This window comes from Zonotrichia albicollis, chromosome W (assembly GCF_047830755.1).
Source record: "Zonotrichia albicollis isolate bZonAlb1 chromosome W, bZonAlb1.hap1, whole genome shotgun sequence".
NCBI lineage: Eukaryota > Metazoa > Chordata > Aves > Passeriformes > Passerellidae > Zonotrichia > Zonotrichia albicollis.
The window spans coordinates 15,275,542-15,294,613 of record NC_133859.1 but is presented as its reverse complement, the minus strand read 5'-3'; positions in this window follow the sequence as shown (position 1 = coordinate 15,294,613).

Genomic DNA, 19,072 nt, shown 5'->3' with positions numbered 1-19,072 from the left:
GGTGCCGGACCTTTGAAGCACCCTTGAGGTTCACACCGGTGACTCAAGCCATTTACGTGCTGCAGGAGCCTGAGAAGCTGCAAGAGCGCTCACGAAAAATAAATAAAAAAAAAAGGTATGGATAGGCAAGCAGCATACGAACTCTTCGCTGCATATCTAGAAAAGCGAGGGGTAAAGGGTATAGATTTAAAAAAGGAGCTCCCAGGGTTGCTAGCCTATGGTTATGCTAGAGGCATGTTTCTTAACCCACACACGGTTCATGAACTCGCTGAATGGAGAAAGTTTGGGGATATACTGTGGGAGGCGGTGTTAGAAGATGATAAAACAGCAAAGAAATTGGGCAAGCTATGGCGTGTGGTATATAACTCATTACTTCAACATGTTTCTGAGCGTAAGGCGGCAGAAAGGGCGACAGAAGCTCATAAGAAGAATATAGGGTATGGTCGTGAGGACGATCCTCTCGCGCCTTCGGTAAACAAGGTGTTAATACCATTGGATTCACAACAGGGTGGAATGCAGGATCCGGTTACAGGTGCGGGGGGGGCCGTCTGCACTTCCTCTGTCGGAGGAGGACGAGCTGGGGGCTAGAGGGGAACGCGAGCCGAGCCTGCCGCCTCCCCGCAGAGAGAGACAGCTAACCCCGCTGCTTCCCCCCGGAGAGCGCGAGCCGAGCCCGCTGCGTCCCCGCAGAGGGAGAGAGCCGAGCCCGCTGCCTCCCTGCAGAGAGCGAGAGCAGAGCTTGCCGCCCCCCCGCCGAGAGCGTGAGCCGAGCCTGCCACCTCCCCCACCCGAACGGCCTGTGCAGAGGCGCCAACAGCACAGAACTCTCGCAGAGCCAGGTCATAGCCCAGGGGCAATCAGTGACCCATGGTGGGAGATGGCTAAACAAAGGAGAGAGGCTTGGGCCGCTCTGGCAAGAGATGCAATGCAAATGGAGAACAATGAGGCAATGGAGGCGGCTACTGCTCTGGCTTGCCCGGTTACATACACGCCACAATATGATGCTCAGGGGAACAATACACAGAATCTGGCAGAGTATACCCCGTTAGACTGGAAGTTGTTATCTCAGTTGCGGTCCACAGTCAGTCAGTTCGGGGTGAAAAGCGAACCTGTTAGGCAGATGCTGGATTATCTCTTTAATACGCAAATTTTGTGCCCGAATGATTTGAGGGGAATAGTGCGGCTAATATTTACTCAGCATCAGCAATTGTTGTTTCATGCACATTGGCAAGCTTTAGTTAATGAGTCAGTCGGGACACAGAGAGCTCACGGGGACCCGCTGCATGGGGTGACGGTGGATGAGCTCATGGGCTTAGGGGCATACCTGCGCACGGAGGCACAGTTGATATCAGGACCAGATAAGCTCAGAGAAGCCATGCGGTTGGTACGTGCGGCCATAGAAAGGGTTAAAGAGCCAGGAGGGCTGCCGGCACACATGGACATAAAACAAGGTAGAGAGGAATCGTTTGGGAGTTTTATTGACAAAGCAGCTGCAGCTATAGACCGGGCTGGTGTTGCAGAATGCATGAAGGGGGCGCTATTGAAGCAGTGTGCCTTACAGAATAGCAATCCGGCCACACAAAGGGTGCTAGCCACTCTGGGAGCAAATTGGACCATTGAGGAAGCACTAGAGCGAATGCCATTACAGCCAGCAGACTCTCAAGTATTTTTAGTAGATGCAACAATGGAATTAGGAGTAGGGCTGCAAAAGCAAGGAGAATCCACTCAAAACCAAGTGCTAGCCGCTCTTGCTCGTCTCCGAAACGGCTCAATGGCAGTCACTCAGGGAGGCTCAAGGACATACCCCAAATGTTACCGATGCGGCAGTGGGGGACACATGCGCCGAGAATGCAGAGTGACTGGCTTGTGGTGCCAAAACTGCCTATCCAGCTCCCACAACACCACGGCTTGCCGGCGCCGATCGGGAAACGGTTGGCGGAGCGCGTTTGCCGGCCGCACCCAGACACAAGTTGCCGCTGTGACATCAGCGCCACCTCCTGTCTGCAGCCAGCAACAGCAGGGAGCCTCGGCTTGGACATATCAGCAGCAGTAGATGTCACATTAATGACGAACCGGCCTGAAAGGATACCAACTGGAGTAAACAGTCCTCTCACGCTACAAGGACAAAAATGTGGAGCCTTATTGCTCGGACACTCTTCAACATCTGTGCTGGAACTATTTGTATTACCTGGGGTCATAGATGCGGACTATACCGGAGAAATACAAATCATGGCTTACACCCCTTATCCCCCAATAAAGATAACCAAAGGACAACGCATCGCACAATTGGTACCATTACCACAGATGACATCGAGTATTCCATCGCTTACTGGACAGAAGCGTGATGGAAAGGGTTTTGGCTCTACTGGTATTATACTCCTGACAGTAGATCTTCAAGAGAGGCCAAAACAAAGAGTTGAAATTACCCATGGACATCAGAGCATAACCCTTTATGGATTATTGGATATGGGAGCAGACACCAGCATTATATCGCCAGAAGCATGGCCACAGCATTGGCCCCTGCTCCCATCAACAAACATGCTCATGGGAGTTAGGAGGACTTACTTTGGCAAGCAAAACACCGCCTCTGTCAGTGCGCATTGATGGGCAACAAGTGTCTGTTGTGTTTTCAGTCGTTCAGTTGCCCCCTACAGTCTCTTGCCTGATTGGCAGGGATGTTTTAACACAGCTGGGGGTGGTGTTGACCAATCACCACCCTTTGGGGTAATTGCCATTGCTTGGACTTTCCCCATTCCCCTCACCTGGAAAACAGATACACCGGTGATGGTTAAGCAATGGCCCTTAAAAGGGGGGAGTCTTATACATGCCCATGAATTGGTGAAGGAACAATACAAGCAGGGACATTTACAACTCTCAACGAGTCCATGGAACACACCCATTTTTGTGATCAAGAAGAAGTCAGGGAAATACCGCCTGGTACACGATCTACGAGCTGTGAATGACCAGATGGAACCGATGGGGGCCTTGCAACCTGGTCTTCTGAACCCAGCCATGGTCCCTCAAGATTGGCCACTTCTAATCATCGATTTAAAGGATTGTTTTTTCACTATCGGACTGCATCCCGATGACATGAAGAGGTTTGCCTTTACCCTACCAGCAATAAATCGTAGGGAACCAGACAAAAGATTTGAGTGGACGACATTGCCACAGGGGATGCGGAACTCCCCCACGTTGTGCCAGCTTTATGTTGACGCTGCATTACAGCCATTACGTCGGCAGTGGCCAGCTACCATAATATATCATTACATGGATGATATTTTTTTTGCACAGCAACAGCCATTTTCCCCTTTGCAAGTTGACAGCATCAAAGCCACTCTTGCAGCAGCTTCACTTGTTATTGCCACAGAGAAAATTCAGACCACGAAACCATGGAAGTATTTAGGATGGACTCTAATGGACCAAACAGTGGTACCCCAAAAATTAGAACTGCACTTGGACATTAAGACTTTACATGATGCTCAAAAGTTTCTAGGAGACTTACAGTGGCTAAAACCCATTGTGGGAGTACCAAATCACTTGTTGGAGACCCTGCGACCCTTGTTAAAGGGCACTGACCCCACTACCCCTGTATGCCTCACAAAGGAACACCATACTGCCCTACAGAAAATCAGTAATTGTGTACAACAAGGGTATGTGTCTCGTCGACAGCTAGACTGCCCTATTGACCTCACCGTTTGGAATAGTCCTTGTCACCTGCTTGGCGCTCTCTCCCAATATGAGAACAAAACGGGGGAGATACGGGTATTGGAATGGCTGTCACCACCATTACAACATAAAAGAACAATATTTTCAAAAATTGAACAATTGGCTGCGTTGATTAAAAAAGGCTATCTCAGAGTTACTGAGGTGGACGGTCGAGAACCTGCCACCATTAGGATACCCATGGAAAAAGAGACGCTGGACTGGTACCTGGTTAATTCAGTGGACTTACAGGAAGCCTTATTGACATCATCTGCAAAGGTGGAGACAAGCAAGTTAGTACCCAGGGTCCTGCAATGGATGACAGAATGGGACTGGATCACTCGGCCGCTGAGAAGAGAGCGCCCCATAGAAGGAGCCACCACAGCCTTCACAGACGCAGGGAAGAAATTGAGACGTGCTGCTGTCACTTGGCAAGAAGAAGGACAATGGAAGTATCAACTTCTTACAGCAGACCCTGCAGAGAGCCTACAAATCTTAGAATTGTTAGCAGTAGTATGGGCAATGTCCAACCTGCATGAGCCCTTGAATGTGGTCACAGACTCCATGTATGTCGCTGGAGTAGCCAGACGTATAGAAGGAGCAGCAATTAAGGAAGTGAATAACAAACGGCTGTATGAGTTACTGGTTCAATTAAGGAAAGGTCTCCGGGATAGAAGTGCAGTGTACTCTGTAATCCATATCAGGAGCCATAAGTGGTCCGAGGGCCTAGGAGAAGGAAATGAGCGTGCAGATAAATTGGTTACCTTACCCATTGATAACTCTTGTCCTGTTAATAAACATACATTGGCAAGAGAAGCCCATAGTAGGTATCATCAAAATGCAAAAGGGTTGGCGAGGAACTTTGATTTGGGCTTATCAGAAGCCAAGGCCATTGTCAGGGCTTGTCCAATATGCAGTTATCATAATGGGGGAATAGGTCTGGGCTGCGGAGTTAATCCTCGAGGTTTAGAAATGAATGAGAAATGGCAAATGGATGTCACGCATGTAGCCAGGTTTTGTAGGCTCAAGTATGTGCATGTTACTATAGATACATATAGCCACTACATATGGGCTACAGCTCAGGGAGGAGAGAAAGCGATACATGTGATCAGGCACTTATTGAGCTGCTTTGCTGTCATGGGAGTCCCAAAAGGTATCAAAACAGATAATGGCCCGGCCTACACAAGTGCTAGGGTCCAAAAGTTTTTGGACCAATGGTCTGTCAAGCATGTGACAGGTATTCCACATTCCCCCACAGGACAGGCGATAGTAGAAAGAGCAAATGGTACCCTCAAACAGTATATTGACAAACACCAGGATTTAAAGGACCCACAAGCATGCCTGGCTAAGGTTTTGTATGTGATCAATCATTTATGTGTTTTTGGGGAGGACGATGCCCCCCTGCAGTTAAACATCACCCGAGATCAAGTCAGGAAGCTATTAAGGAAACGGAGGTCTGGGTGAAGTATAAGAACCCAAGCACAGAGATATGGGAAAAGCCTGCAAAAGTGCTATACTGGGGTCGGGGATATCTTTGTGTTTTCTCACCAACAGGGCCTCTGTGGGTGCCTGCCAAGTGGACTAAACCTGTCTTTGATGCAGCATCTGGTGGACAACCTTACGGAGGGGGACAAGGAGCGTCTGGAGAAGAAGCTGCCACTGATCTTGCAACCCTTATTGCTGCAACTGAAGGGACACTCGAAAGCGGTGGACAGAGCAGTGACACGCCGCTACCGGACGGCCAGGGAGCTGATTGACACTGTTGAAGCGCTATCAACCTTCCGCATAAAAGGACCAGCGAGGGAGCGCTGCCTTGAGTGTCGCAGCCCCTGTTGTGCTGCGTGGGTAGCTCTATATTGTGGGGGTTGTGGTGGAACCTTTTGGTTAGAACAGTCCGGGATCTGGGGCTTATGGTGTAATACCTGTAAGCATAACTACACATGGGGGGAAGACTGGCAGAGGGAACTAAGGAGTCAGACGGGGCTAGGTACGGCTCTAGCTTTAAATCTTTATGAGTCTTCCGAGCAGAAAATCTTGGCCTATTACCCGTGGGAGGTACAGTGTATTGTGAAAAGAGCTAAAGCTCAAAGCAAGTCATACATAGCTTCTGCTAGGTGTAGAAAATTGGTGCCTCTAACACAGCATTCTGTAGTAGGACCCATTAAAGGAGATCCCGATGAGGCATTGGACTCCTGAATTGAGACTCTTCAGGGATTTAGATTGCAAAAGTTAGGATCGGTGAGGTTAAAGACAGATAAGAAAAGGAAAGCGAGAAAGAAAACAGAAAAATTAGGCTTATTTTTGTTATACTGCTTAGTGCTGTGGCGGATGGGGCAGTAGGAGTAACGCACTTTAATCAGCCAAGAGATAACATATGGATAACGCTTGCTAATCAAACTAACCAATCTTCGCTTTGTCTTAGCCTTGGGGGGGTTACTAATCCATTTCGAACATGTTTGGTGGGTCTTCCAGTGTGGTCCCCTCGGGAATTTTGCAGTCTGATCAATAATCAAACTCTATGCATGCGCAATCTGACAAACATTAAACCATCCACGCCAGGTTACACCGCAAGTCAAAGTGCCGGTTACCGCCAATGCTTAATAATCTTATCGCTTAATACTACCCTGCATTCTCCTCCAGAGGAGCTAGATCTCTTTGGAAGTGCAAACACCAGTATAACTAACACCTCAAATGGCGGATGGTTCAGTTTTGAGCCCTTAGATCGACAGAATTTACATCGGCCTAGAGACGCATGGGCTACCCTGGATTCATCCCTCAGTTTGGATACAGTATCCAAACAGGTTTATAGTCAATGTAAAGGCACTAACATTAGGGCACCGAGGAAACTACCCACAGGGATATTTCCAGTCTGTGGAGACAGAGCTTGGAATGGTATACCAGTCAGGCCACAGGGTGGACCTTGCTATTTGGGGAAATTGCCATTGTTTCACCCCAGTGTGTCTTCATTAATGCAACTCAGTCAAAATTCAAGCAGGAGGAGATGCAGCCTGCATAACTTAGACTGCAGCCAGATAGGAGGCCCATGGTTTTGGAGTGAGTTAAAACAAGTGATGGTCTCAACTGTCTTGCCGGGAGGAGCTGCAAATAAAGCTATGAACCTAGCAAAACAGTTGGGATGCTGGGCCAAGGATGAGCTAGACAAGACGTCACAAATTTTAGATATGCTAACTGCAGATGTGCAAAGTGTTAATCATGCTGTTTTGCAAAATAGAGCTGCTATAGATTTTTTGCTTTTAGCACAAGGTCATGGATGTGAAGAGTTTGAGGGAATGTGTTGCATGAATTTGTCTGATCACTCTGTCTATTCATGCGAAGATAAAAGAATTACAGCAGGGACTTTACAATCTTAAAGAAGAAGAGGGTTTAGGAATCGACGAATGTCTTAAAAGCTTAGGACTTGGACCGTGGCTGAGAAACCTTGTGATATATGCTATAGGGTTACTGGGTGTGATATTGTTGCTTTTACTTATTTTGCCTTGTATTTTTAATTGTATTCAAAGTATGGTTAGCCGAATGATAGAAAGAACTTGGCAGACTAGTCTCCTTGCCCAAGAACAAAACGGGGGAAGTGTGGAGAGTTTTGTCAAAGAGTGGCTTGAGGAGAGAGGACACAGCCGAATTAATTTGGGAAAGATGTCCTAACTAGGGCAGAGGCAGGCAGAGGCCTTTTTGTGTCTGTAGCAGGATAGAGAATGGAAAAGTACAAGACCATGGTTAGTTCCAAATCTTGCAGGTGCAAGATAATGTGTCCTTGAGCCTTGCGGAATATGATAAAGAAATGGACAGTGAGGCGTGAGAGGTAGAGAACGTAGGCTCAAAGGAATGTGGATGAGTTAACGGTATAGTTTTACCAATAGATTGCTTGGCTTACAGAATATTCATAAGCTTATTATTTGCTGTATAAGTGTTTGATACTTTCTTCAATAAATCGGACCTGTGATGAACCAGCTGGTGTCCTGGTCTCCTTCCTACGGCAGGTGGTAGGAACCGAGAAGGCAAACCGTGGTGCATCTTCCGGATGTAGGGGATTATGGAAGAAACAGTCTTTGATGTCTAGGACAGCCAATTTCCAATTTTGGGGGATCATCATCAGGGAGGGCATCCCTGGTTGGAGAGACCCCATGTCCACAATTCTCTTGTTTATTTCTCTTAAATCATGGAGGAGCCGCCACTTATCCTTCCCTGCCTTTTTTATTACAAAGACTGGGGAATCCCAGCAGCTAGATGTCTCTTCAATGTGTCCTTTAGCCAATTGTTCTGCCACAAGCTCCTCGAGCGCCTCTGTCTTTTCATGACTTAGTGGCCACTGTTTTACCCAGACTGGGTCATTTTTGACCCATGTTAACTTGTGGGCGAGGTGCTCAACAGTGGCCACTTCTAAAAATCCTGGGGTGTCTTAGGGATGACCAATTTGACTCGCCACTGGGACATGGTGTCTCTACCCTACAAGGGAGCTTTGTAATTAGTAACAAATGGACGGACACTGGCCAATTTAACGTCTGGTCCCTCAATTTGCACAATGCTCTTTGATATCTTTGCCAATGTGAATCCTCCTACACCTTGCATTTGGCCAGCCACGGGCTGCAAATCCCAATGTGACGGCCACAACTTTTCAGGTATGATTGTCACATCTGCCCCTGTGTCAAGCAACCCTTCCACGTGGAAATGTTCTGTTCCACGCTTTAGGTTGCATCCCATAATGGGTTTGTCCTCGTTAACCACTTCTGCCCAGTATACACCTGGTGCCTTGTCATCTACTGAAATTTCTGCTGGAACAGGAATGGCCTGGGTGATGATTTGCCCCTTGGCCAAAAAGAAGGGTGGCTGTGGACAGCGCGCCAGGAGAATGAGGTTAGGTATGTCCCCTTTGATTGTCATGGGAGCCACCTCAATCTCCATGGGTGTGTGTGCAGTGTCCTCAATAACAAAGTACTCACTGTCCAATTGTGTGTGATTTTTTATCAAGTTCTGCAAGTTCTCTGGCAGGTCCACTCCAATGACCGTCCACTGGGTAGACCTGAAAGCAAAATCTTTGGTGATCACAAGCTTGAAACGCTTGTGAGACCACCAGATTTTATCCTGTAAATGCTTATTTTGTGTTCCTGCATGCCGCTTCCCTTCCTCCCCCTTTTGTTTTGAGGGAGGTTTCCCCTTCAGGGAAGCCCGCTGCATTTATGACATGGCGCCGGGCGGGTGGGCGCTGGCATCGGGGTTTTTTTGGTTTGAAGTGTGTCTTTTGTTGCTGGCTTTGGGGGCAGTTCCAGGCAAAGTGTCCTGGTTTTTTGCATCTGAAGCAAATGACATGTTGAAGTTGTTCTGGTGACATCTGTTCCCTCCTGACTCCTGGAGATACAGCGGCCACCGTCTCTGGGTTTGTCGGCCTTGACCACGCCTCCCGTGCAGCAAACAGTTCCGCCTTCCTAGCACACGCTTCCATCATCTCTGACAGTGTAGGTGGGGGGTTGAGAGGCAGTCCCAGGAGCACTCTTCTGCAGACTTCATTGTCATTCCTCTGCGCCATCTCTTTCACTATCTCCATCTGTGTCTTGGGGTCCCGTACTTGTCTTTCAACCTGTGCACGGAGCCGGTCAACAAACTGCAAGAAACTTTCTGAAGGAGACTGTTTAATGTCAAGGAAACTACCACTAGTTTCAGCAGCTGGTAGCTGGTTAAAAGCCTTATCTGCAGCGTTTGAAATCTTACCTAGAATGAATTTTGACAACATCTGAGCTTGGTCCTCAGGCTTAGCCCACTCCCCCTCACCGCACAAATGTTCATAAGTAATGTTGTTATTTTCTAAATCTTTGGCACCTTGAGGGGTTTGTTAAAGTTCTTCCATGAGATCTCTGAGAGATCTTTTCCAGGAGCTTTCCCATAGATCATACTCTGACTGGGTAAGCAGGCACCGGAAAAGATCTACGAGGTCAGTAGGGAGAAATTCAAAGGATGTTAATGTAGCTTTCATCATGCTTCTAAAAATTTCACTATTTCTCCCAAATTCCAATTGACTTTTACATTACTCATGCTTTGAGTGATATGAGAAGGGCTGATAGGTTCTAGGACCAGTCCTACCACCTGTGTATTGAACAGGGGCTACCAAGGGGATGACTTCTTCCTCCCGGTTTTGGACTCCAGGATTTCTCCCTTCAGCCCCACCCCTGTGGGACCCAGCAGGGGGACCACCCCCTCCCCCAGCCCCACTGCCTTGGGAAGCAGGCGGGAAAACACCCCTCACCCCATCCCCATGGAGGCTGGGAGGGAGGGAGTACACCCCCTGCCTCTGCCCCTCCCACTCCGGCGCCTTGGTAACTGGGAGGAGGGACATCCCCCCCCCCCCGCCCACCCCCGTGGGAACTGGGCAGGGGCCAATCCCCCCAGACCTCGGCCCCATCCTCCCAGCCCTCTGCCCCATCCTCTTGTGACCCAGGCAAGGGGGTGTGGGGAGGAGGCAGGCGGGCGGGGCAACCGTGGCAGCAACCAGGGGCAAGGTCACAGGATGACTTAACTGGGGGGGGGGGGGGGGCGGGGACACGAAGGGGGGGGGAGGAGCGTCCAAGGGAAGGAAGGGGTTGTGAGACCAGAAGGGGTCGGGGGAGGGGACAGGCGGGCGAAAGGGATTGTGGGGAAAAGAAGGGTAAGTGTCGGATCTCAAGATCTCAGTCCTGAGGTGCTGAGCCACCGAGACCACCTTGGGGGGCTCGGGAGTCCTGGGATGTTGCCAGAAGTGTCTGATGGCTGGACTTTGGTCCTACACAGGAGACGACAAGGATGAGGGCTTCACCAGGGTGAATGGCGAAGAGATTAGCTAATTAGAGGGAGTGTGCTCATGGCTGACTGCTGAGCAGATCTCTGTTCGGCTGAAAGAACATCTTTTAGATAAACAATTAATAAACATAAAAACCGAAAGAAGAACTGAAGCCTCTTCTCGTCCTTCGATACGCGGGCTGCCCCAAGGCCACCTCGGGCCTTTCCAGGCCCCTCAAACAGCCGAGATAACCGGACAGGTAAGTGGAGGGCTGAAACACATGGATGCCGCCACTTTGGGCTCCGGCCATGCGGTCAGCAGTATCCTCGATGCAAACCATGTGGTCGCAGCCATTTTGGGAATGAGGGGAGTCAACATGGAAACAGGGTAATAGGGATCAGGTTAGAGGGGTGCAGGGAAGATGCTCTGTCAGCCTGCGCACAACTGCCAGGGCCAGGATACTGGGAGAGAGGTGGGGGGCCAGGGAAGCAGTGACAGGTACCCTGAAATGGCCAGGAAGCCTTGCTCCTCTCTCTCAGTTCAGGGGCAGAGGGTTTGAGGGGGAGGGTAGGGGAAGCCACAGGAGGTGAAATTTGCTCTGTCCTTTCAAATCCCTCTTCAGGACTGCTTACCGAATCACCAGGAACACAGGAAAAAACTGAGACGCTGTCCCATCTCCCTGTTCCACTTTAGCTGTTAACAAGGTACCAATTTTGTCCCAGGTAGAGACAGAATTAACATTCTGCTGGGTAAACTGAGGGAAATTAAAAGATATCCAGTGAACAAACCGTTTCAAAACTGCTTTGGAGACCGTAACGTTTACACTACTTTGGGTTTCTAAAATTAGGGTATAAATGCTTCTCTGTGCTGCAGAAAACTTAGCACGCATGTTTGTTCTTTGCAGCACTCAATCTACTTTCCTTACAGCTAGTACAAACAAAAACTGAAAGCACTGAGTCCACAGCCAGTTCTGGAAAAGAAACTGGGCAGCCTCTGCTCCCCCCTCTCCAGGGGAAACGAAAGTGCTTGCGTAAGACTGCGCGGTTTTTAAAATGGCAGGCAGCAGCTGCCGGCCTCCCCAACGCCACGTGGCTGCTCAGAGCCGCTCTCCGCTGCCTGCCGCGTGCTGCCTCTGCACAGGCACGTCCACTCCCTGCAAAAACGCAAGTCGCAGACACTCTGCCCACGCTGCCGCAGCGCCGGAACCCACGCGCAGCACCGGGTTTGCCATAAAACCCGCCTGCACCACTGAATCGCGCTGTGTGTAAGTGTGCCGCCACTCCCGGCAAAAGCGTGAGCCGCAGGAACACGCTGCTGGCCCCGAACTAGCGCAAAGGCAGTGCCAAAGCACCGGAGCCGCCCCCGCCAGCTCTGCTGCGCGGAAAACGCAAACCATCTTTAGGACCGGATTTTCCATTCACCAGGAGCTACCCCAACCCTCTGAGGGCCCCCCCGGGGTGCCACTAAGTCGCGCGGGGAATACTCACCCCGCTTTGGGGACCTGGCTGGCTGGAACAAATGTAAAGAAGTCCTTGTCCGGGAATCGGTCCGCCAGGTGCTGGCGGGGTCTCAATCCCACCCTCTAGGCGTCCTTGCTGACTAAAACGCAATGAAGAAGTCAGAGGAAGGTGGAAGTCCAAAAGCTAACGTAATCCATGCGTGGAATTACCAGCTCCTTCGTGGCCATCGTGGGAGACGAACACTTGGGCGCCACCTGCAGAAAGCATGGTTCTCTGGGCTTTATATAAGTCCGACCCGGCTAGTTTGAACCCTTAGCCCACACGAACTGCATAGACGGAGGATAAAAGACCAGAAGCGCTCTTTGCCACGTGGAGACAAGTATCCAGTTTATTAGCTTGTGACAGGAAATTTCTGTGGCAGAGACCAACCAAGTAGCAAAGAGAGTATGGCCCTTACCTGCTGGGGGTTTATACCCAGGGGAAAGGGGGCGGGGAAAAAGGACTGTGGCCAATGAGATGTCATTAGGGTGGGGCGAGGGGAGGGGCCACCCGTGGGACAGACCACCAAGGAAAGGGGGGTATGGGGACAAACCATGTGATGGGAAAAGGGGAATAAATCAGGGTAAAAACACCAACTAAATAAGCTATTTAGTGCACTACAACAGCCTTCCATAAAGTATTTCAAAAGGACTCAGCTTTTCTTTAGCTCGAGATTTGGTTCAAATTTGCAATAATGCCAGTGGAAGAGCTTGGGGCCAGGGCAGATTAACTTCCTGACCCAGTCTTACAATCTGCTGCTTAATCAATTGATTCATTTTCTCCACCTGGCCACTAGATTAAAGGCGGTATGGAGTATGACGTTCCCAATCTATGCCCAGGTGGCAACTAATCCGTTGCACTATTTTGGAAATGAAATGTGATCCTCTATCCGAGGATACTGTGGCTGGAGCTCTGAAGCGTGGTATTATTTCTTGTAATAATACCCTGGTCACCTCTCGAGCCTTGACACTTCTGGTGGGGAATGCTTCTGGCCACCCTGAAAATGTATCTGTCAATACCAGCAAATACCGATACCCTCCTTTCCTTGGGAGTTCTGAAAAGTCAATTTGCCATTGCTGTCCAGGCCCATGGCCTCTCCCAGTCTGACTGAGTTTTGGCCTGGGAGTATTTTTGGGGTTAATCTGGAGGCAAGGATCACACTGTCGGGTCACCTGAGTAATAGTGGCATATAAATTCCTGGCAATCAAGCAGGTGTTTAGGGCATATATTCCCCAGTGTGCTTCCTGGTGTTCTTCCCTTACTAGTGACCACAATAAATGGGAAGGGATTACCAGCTTCTTTTCAATGATAGCCCACACTTCTTGGTTATACATCTCTCTTTGATCTTCAATTAATTTCTTGTCTCTCTTATTATATTCTGTCTCACCTTCAAGGGAAATTTGTCCATCTGGAATTAGGGGTCCTTCAGTAGTTACTTCACCTTTTGTGGCTTCTTTTGCCTCTCTATTCGCCAGCTCGTTTCTTTCTTCCAATTCTGAGCTCACTCTTTGGTGTGCCTTAATATGCATAATTGCTACCTTTTCAGGCAGCTGAACTGCTTCCAGCAGCTGGATTATCTCTTGTGCATGTTTGATGTTCTTTGCCCGTGAGGTCAGCAGTCCCCTCTCTTTCCAGATGGCCCCATGTGCATGTACGACTCCGAATGCATACCTTGAGTCTGTGTAGATGTTTATTCTCCTCCCTTTTGCCCTTTCCAAGGCACGGGTCAGGGCAATTATCTCAGCCTTCTGCACAGAGGTCCCTGTTGGTAAGGGTCCGGATTCTATTACCTCTCTGCAGGTGATCACTGCATACCCAGCATGTTGCTTTCCATTGGCAACATAGCTACTCCCGTCAGTGAACCAGGTCTCTGCATCATCCAAAGGAGTGTCCTTTAAGTCTGGGCGGCTGGAGTAGGTGGCTTCAATGGTCTCCAGACAATCGTGGTGTACTTCTTCTCCTTGATTTCCACTGAGAAAAGAAGCTGAGTTGACAATATTAGTTACCACTATTTCTACATCATCTTGCTCTACCATGATGGCCTGGTATTTCAGGAACCTCTGTGGTGAAAGCCAGTGGCCACCCTTTACTTCCAGTACTGCAGACACTGTGTGGGACACTAGCACAGTCATTTTTTCTCCCAGGGTAAATTTGCGTGCCTCTTGAATATTCAGCACGACTGCTGCTACAGCTCGGTGGCAACCTGGCCATCCTTTGGCTGTTGCATCTAGTTTCTTGGAGAAGTAAGCAACTGCTCTCTGGTATGGACCCAAGTCCTGAGCCAGTATTCCCAGGGCAATTCCCTGTCTTTCATGGGAAAATAGGAAGAATGGTTTACTTACATCTGGAAGTTCCAAAGCTGGAGGTGACATGAAGGCACTCTGTAGCTGGTGAAAGGCCCGTGTGGCTTCCTTTGTGCACTGGAGATCTCTCTTTCCATCAGCAATAAGAGCATAGAGGGGTCTGACGAGCAGTCCATAATTATAAATCCAGAGCCGGCACCACCTTGCCATGCCTAAGAAGGTTCAGAGTTCCTTTATTGTCTGGGCTTTTGGGGTTTGGCATATGGCTTCCTTGCAAGCCTGCCCTAAAGTCCGTTGCCCAGCACTCACCTTGTACCCCAGGTAGACTACCTTCTGTTTCACTACTTGTACCTTTTTCTTTGATACTCTGTACCCTTGCAGTCCTAGGAAATTCTAAAGGCTTACCGTCCAGGCCACACAAGCTTTCCTCGTCCGAGTGGCTACTAGAAGATCATCCAGGTACTGCAATAACCTTCCTTCTTCCTGTGGAGCTTCTCAGGACTCCAGAACTTTTGCAAGTTGCTCCCCAAACAGAGTGGGGGAATTTTTGAAACTTTGGGGCAATGTCGACCATGTGAGCTGGGTTTTGTGCTCACTTTTAGGGCTTTCCCATTTGAATGCAAAAATTTCTGGCTGGCTTCATGGATGGGGTGGCAAAAGAAGGCATCTCTCAGGTCTGAAACAGTAAACCAGGTGATTATAATGGGACTGTAAAGAGAGAAAAAAAAAGTTGAAGGGTACCCTAAAAAATGAGTGAAGGCAGCAGGGACACTGCGAAGGTCCAGACCTAATTTAGACGTCTGATTTGAGGTGAGCAATTGGGAAAAATAATGGGAAATAATTTTTCAAAGGTGGAAATGACTGTTTTGTCCACGTGGAAAACTTTATTGAAAAGAAAAAATGCTCAAACTTCTGATTATGCGCTTTGAAGTTTACTGATATGGTGCAAATCACAGGACTTTGAAGCTGATGTCGACACTGCTTTCAGTGTCCAGGCATGGGAAAAAGTTGGGAAGAGACTATGGGAAGTGATATCGAAGGGGGATAAGACCGTTGTTTATTTGGCTGCTGCTTGGAGGCTGTTGTATGAGGCATTGAAGGAATGGAAAGTAGAACAAGATAGAGAGGAGGAGTTGGAGGAGCAGGAATTGGAGCAAGAAACTGGAGTAGAGGAACAGGAGGAAGATGAGGCTGAGCCTGTCGATGTATCTCCCCCTGAGGAGGTTGCAGCAGCTGCTGTGGAGCTTCCCCCAGGGTTTGCTATCGTGAAAATTAAACGGCAGGCTGGGACTATTCCTCGGTATTTATCTCCTAAAGACTGAAATAAACAGGGCAGGAGACTTTTTCTCCTTTTAATGCCTTTATTAAAAGTGATCAGCTCGGGATTGGAAGCTCAACGGGGCTGCAGTCTCCGTCGTCTCTCCCAGGGTGACTCAGAGGAAGAGGATATGCGCAGCTTTGTCCACTAGGGGCAGAGCTAGGGGTCCAGTCCTCGTGGGAGCTGGTTTGGGCGTGACCCAGATGTTGATGACCGCTCCATTTCTCTCCGGGTCCCAGTTTCGGGATGACTTTCGTGCTCAGGGTGAGGGACCACAAAGGTTTTCAGCACCTCTGCAGGCTCAGCACCCGGTTCCTCACATTCAGACATCACTCCAATTTCCCAACTCTATATTAGCTCGTTGTTTTGGGGGTCTTTTCAGTACGTTTGGAGTAGTTGCCTCTCATGGCATACTGGTCCTGAGGCCATTTTGAATGGCCCCCTCCTACGTCTTGTCCCTTCTCCTCACTGTCTGGGGAGGTCCCTGCCCTTCACTGTCTGGGGAGAAGAGCCATAAAGTAGCCCCAGCCAGGGCCTTTACTGATACAAAAAAAGAACCATTAACGACAACGACTTGTAATTATCATAACAAACAGGTAGCACTTTAGCAGCAACAGTGGTCTGATTAATTTTTGTAACCTTTTTCTTAACAAAAAAAATTGGCCGTTTTTTGTTTAGAACAAAGACTATGTTGGACCTGTGTGTACTTCGCCTGCTCAACAGTTGGCAGAGTTGAGTGCTAGACCAAAATATCTCACACCTGCACAACAACTAGCAAAAATGAAATCACAGAAGAAGCGACATGAAAAACAGGCTGGGTCACCAGCCCTTCCGTCTCTTCCTGGGCTGTTTGCTCCCCCCTCCTCCTCTGGTCGCCTGCTCCCCCCTCCCCCTCCGCTTGGTCACCTGCTGCCCCCTTCCCCTCCCCTCGGTCGGATGCTCCCCCCGCACCTTCCCACGGGTCAGCTTCCCCTCCCGTGCCCGTCCCTGGGTCGCCTGTTCCTCCCTCACCCTCCCGTGGATCGGCTGCTCCCCCCCCCACCGCTTTCCCTTGAGCCGTCCGCCCCGCTTTTGCCCTCCTTCCAGTCATCTGCGTCCTCCTCATGTTCCCTTGAGTCAGCCACCCCCTCTCTGCCCCCTTTTGAGCTCTCTGCCTCCGCTCCACTCCCCGTTGAGCCATCTGCACCCCCCCTCCTTCCTGAAGTAGTTGAACAAATGCAATCCTTTACATTGTGTCCTGCCCTGTCAAGTGACAGCTCTGACGATGAACTGCCGGTTATGAGTACATCTAAAAAGACACAGGAGTGTTTCTGTTAAACCTTGTAGCAGATCCAGGCCTGCTGTTTCTTGGACTCTGCCTCCCTGCCAGGTGGCTGTGACTCCTCGACATCCTCTGAACTTTTGGGAGCACGTAAGAATGAAAGCAGCTGAAGTAGGAGATTGGAATTTGTTAGAAAAAATAGGTCCACCAAGAAGGATGGGGATGACTGCTGCTGCTTCTGGTGGGCCTGTGGCTTTTCCTGTTTTCAAAGCTGCTCCTAATTCAGGACAAGAAGACAGCCATCAGATTTTTTTTCATGGAGGGTTGTACAGGACCTTCAGTCCAGAGTAGACCAGTATGGTGTTAACTCTTCGCAGGTGATGCAAGTGATTAGTGTTTTAAATGCTGATGTACTTTCACCTTATAATATTGTTCACCTTGCTATGATTCTGTTTCAACCAGTGCAGTATGGTGTGTTTCAAGCTACCTGGAAGCAAATGGTTGAAAGGGTAGCTTTGGACAATATGCAGGTTCCTCAGCAGGATCCACGTCACGTTGTGGGAGTTGATGCCTTGCTGGGCAATGGATCATTCTCTAACCTGCATTTGCAGGCAAGATGGGACCCCCTGGTTCTTGCACAGGCCCAGCAGCTGGGTATGAGTGCCTTGCTTAAGACAATGGAAATGGCAGCTCCTAAACCAAGGTATATTACCATCCAGCAAGGGGTGAAGGAACCTTTTCCACAGTTTGTGGAGAGGGTTGCTACAGCCCTTGAGAAGCAAGTAGAAGATGATAAGTTGAGGCAAATTTTATGCAGACAGCTAGCACCAGAAAATGCGAATGACAATTGTAGGAGAATTATTGATTCTTTACCAGGAGAACCCTCGCTGTCTGATCTTGTAGTTGCTTGCTCAAAGGTTGGCTTGGTTGAACATAAAATGACTGCTTTAGCAAGAGTCATGAAGTCCTAACCCTGATGTTCTGCTTGTGAAGAATCAGGACATGTGAAGACCCAATGCCCTCAAACTGCTGGACGATGTGCACATTCTAGGGTAGTTTGGGCCAGTAGAGTGCCTTGTTATCATTGTGGTAACTCTGGCCATATTGCTAAATTTTGTAAGTTCTTTTCAGGTGGTCGACAAGCGCAGGGAAACTGGAAGCAGAACGTGAAGGGGCGCGTGGAGACACAAATTCCCTGATGACAATCACGAGCCCTGCCAGCGCTGCAAAGCTCTCCAATTGTGACCGACACACAGGGGCCACAAGAGGCTCAGCAGGGATTGATATACCGGTAGCTGAAACAGTGACTATTTTGACAAGAGGTATATGTAAAGTGTCACAGACATCTTTTCAATAAAATCCTTTCGTTAGGATTTTTCCTGCTGAAGCTGAGAAGTTTCAGCAACAAATGTAAACAATGGCTGTCTGCTGCTGTGGAATGCAACAGGTGGATCCGTGATTGGTCTCCTGTGGATGTTTGGATTTACTGACCACTCATGGCAGAGCTGTTCTCGCTTTCTGCTGGGACACAGAACTTTGTTATTCATTCCTTTTCTATTCTTTGCTTAGCTAGCCTTCTGAGAACTTTCTCTCTATTCTTTTTATTATAGTTATAATGTAATATATATATAATAAAATAATAAATCAAGCCTTCTGAACATGAGGTCAACATTCTTTTCTCTCTCTTCATCCTGCAACCCTTGCAAGCCCTGTGACAATTGGTGACCCCCGAGTGAGAAGGACAAAAACCATCAGTTGGTGACCCCCCAGAGGAGCATGTGCTGCACTGGGTAAATCCCGAATGTGTGGCATTGGTGGTTGTGGGAATTCCACACATCATTCCTGATGTCCAGAATCGCCGAGACAACCCTTGGGGGGCTCGGAAGCCCTGGAACGTTGCCAGAAGTGTTTGGTGGCTAGACTTTGATCCTGCACAGGACGCAACATCTGTATGAGGATGAGAGGATCACACGGGGATAAATGGTGAAGGGATAGATTAATTATAGAGTGAAAACACAGGTTTTAGAATCTCGGTACAGGGGGGTTCTAGGAGACAAGAGGGAGGAATTAGGGCATGTCCTGTCCTTCTTCTTCTTGCCATCCATCTTTGATGGTGATGGTGGCACTTTGAGATTGGTTCTTACCTAATTTGCACTTGTCAATAAGAGTGAAAGGTATTGGGAGGAAAAGGTAAATATCCTACATGTAGTTTTTGGTATAAAA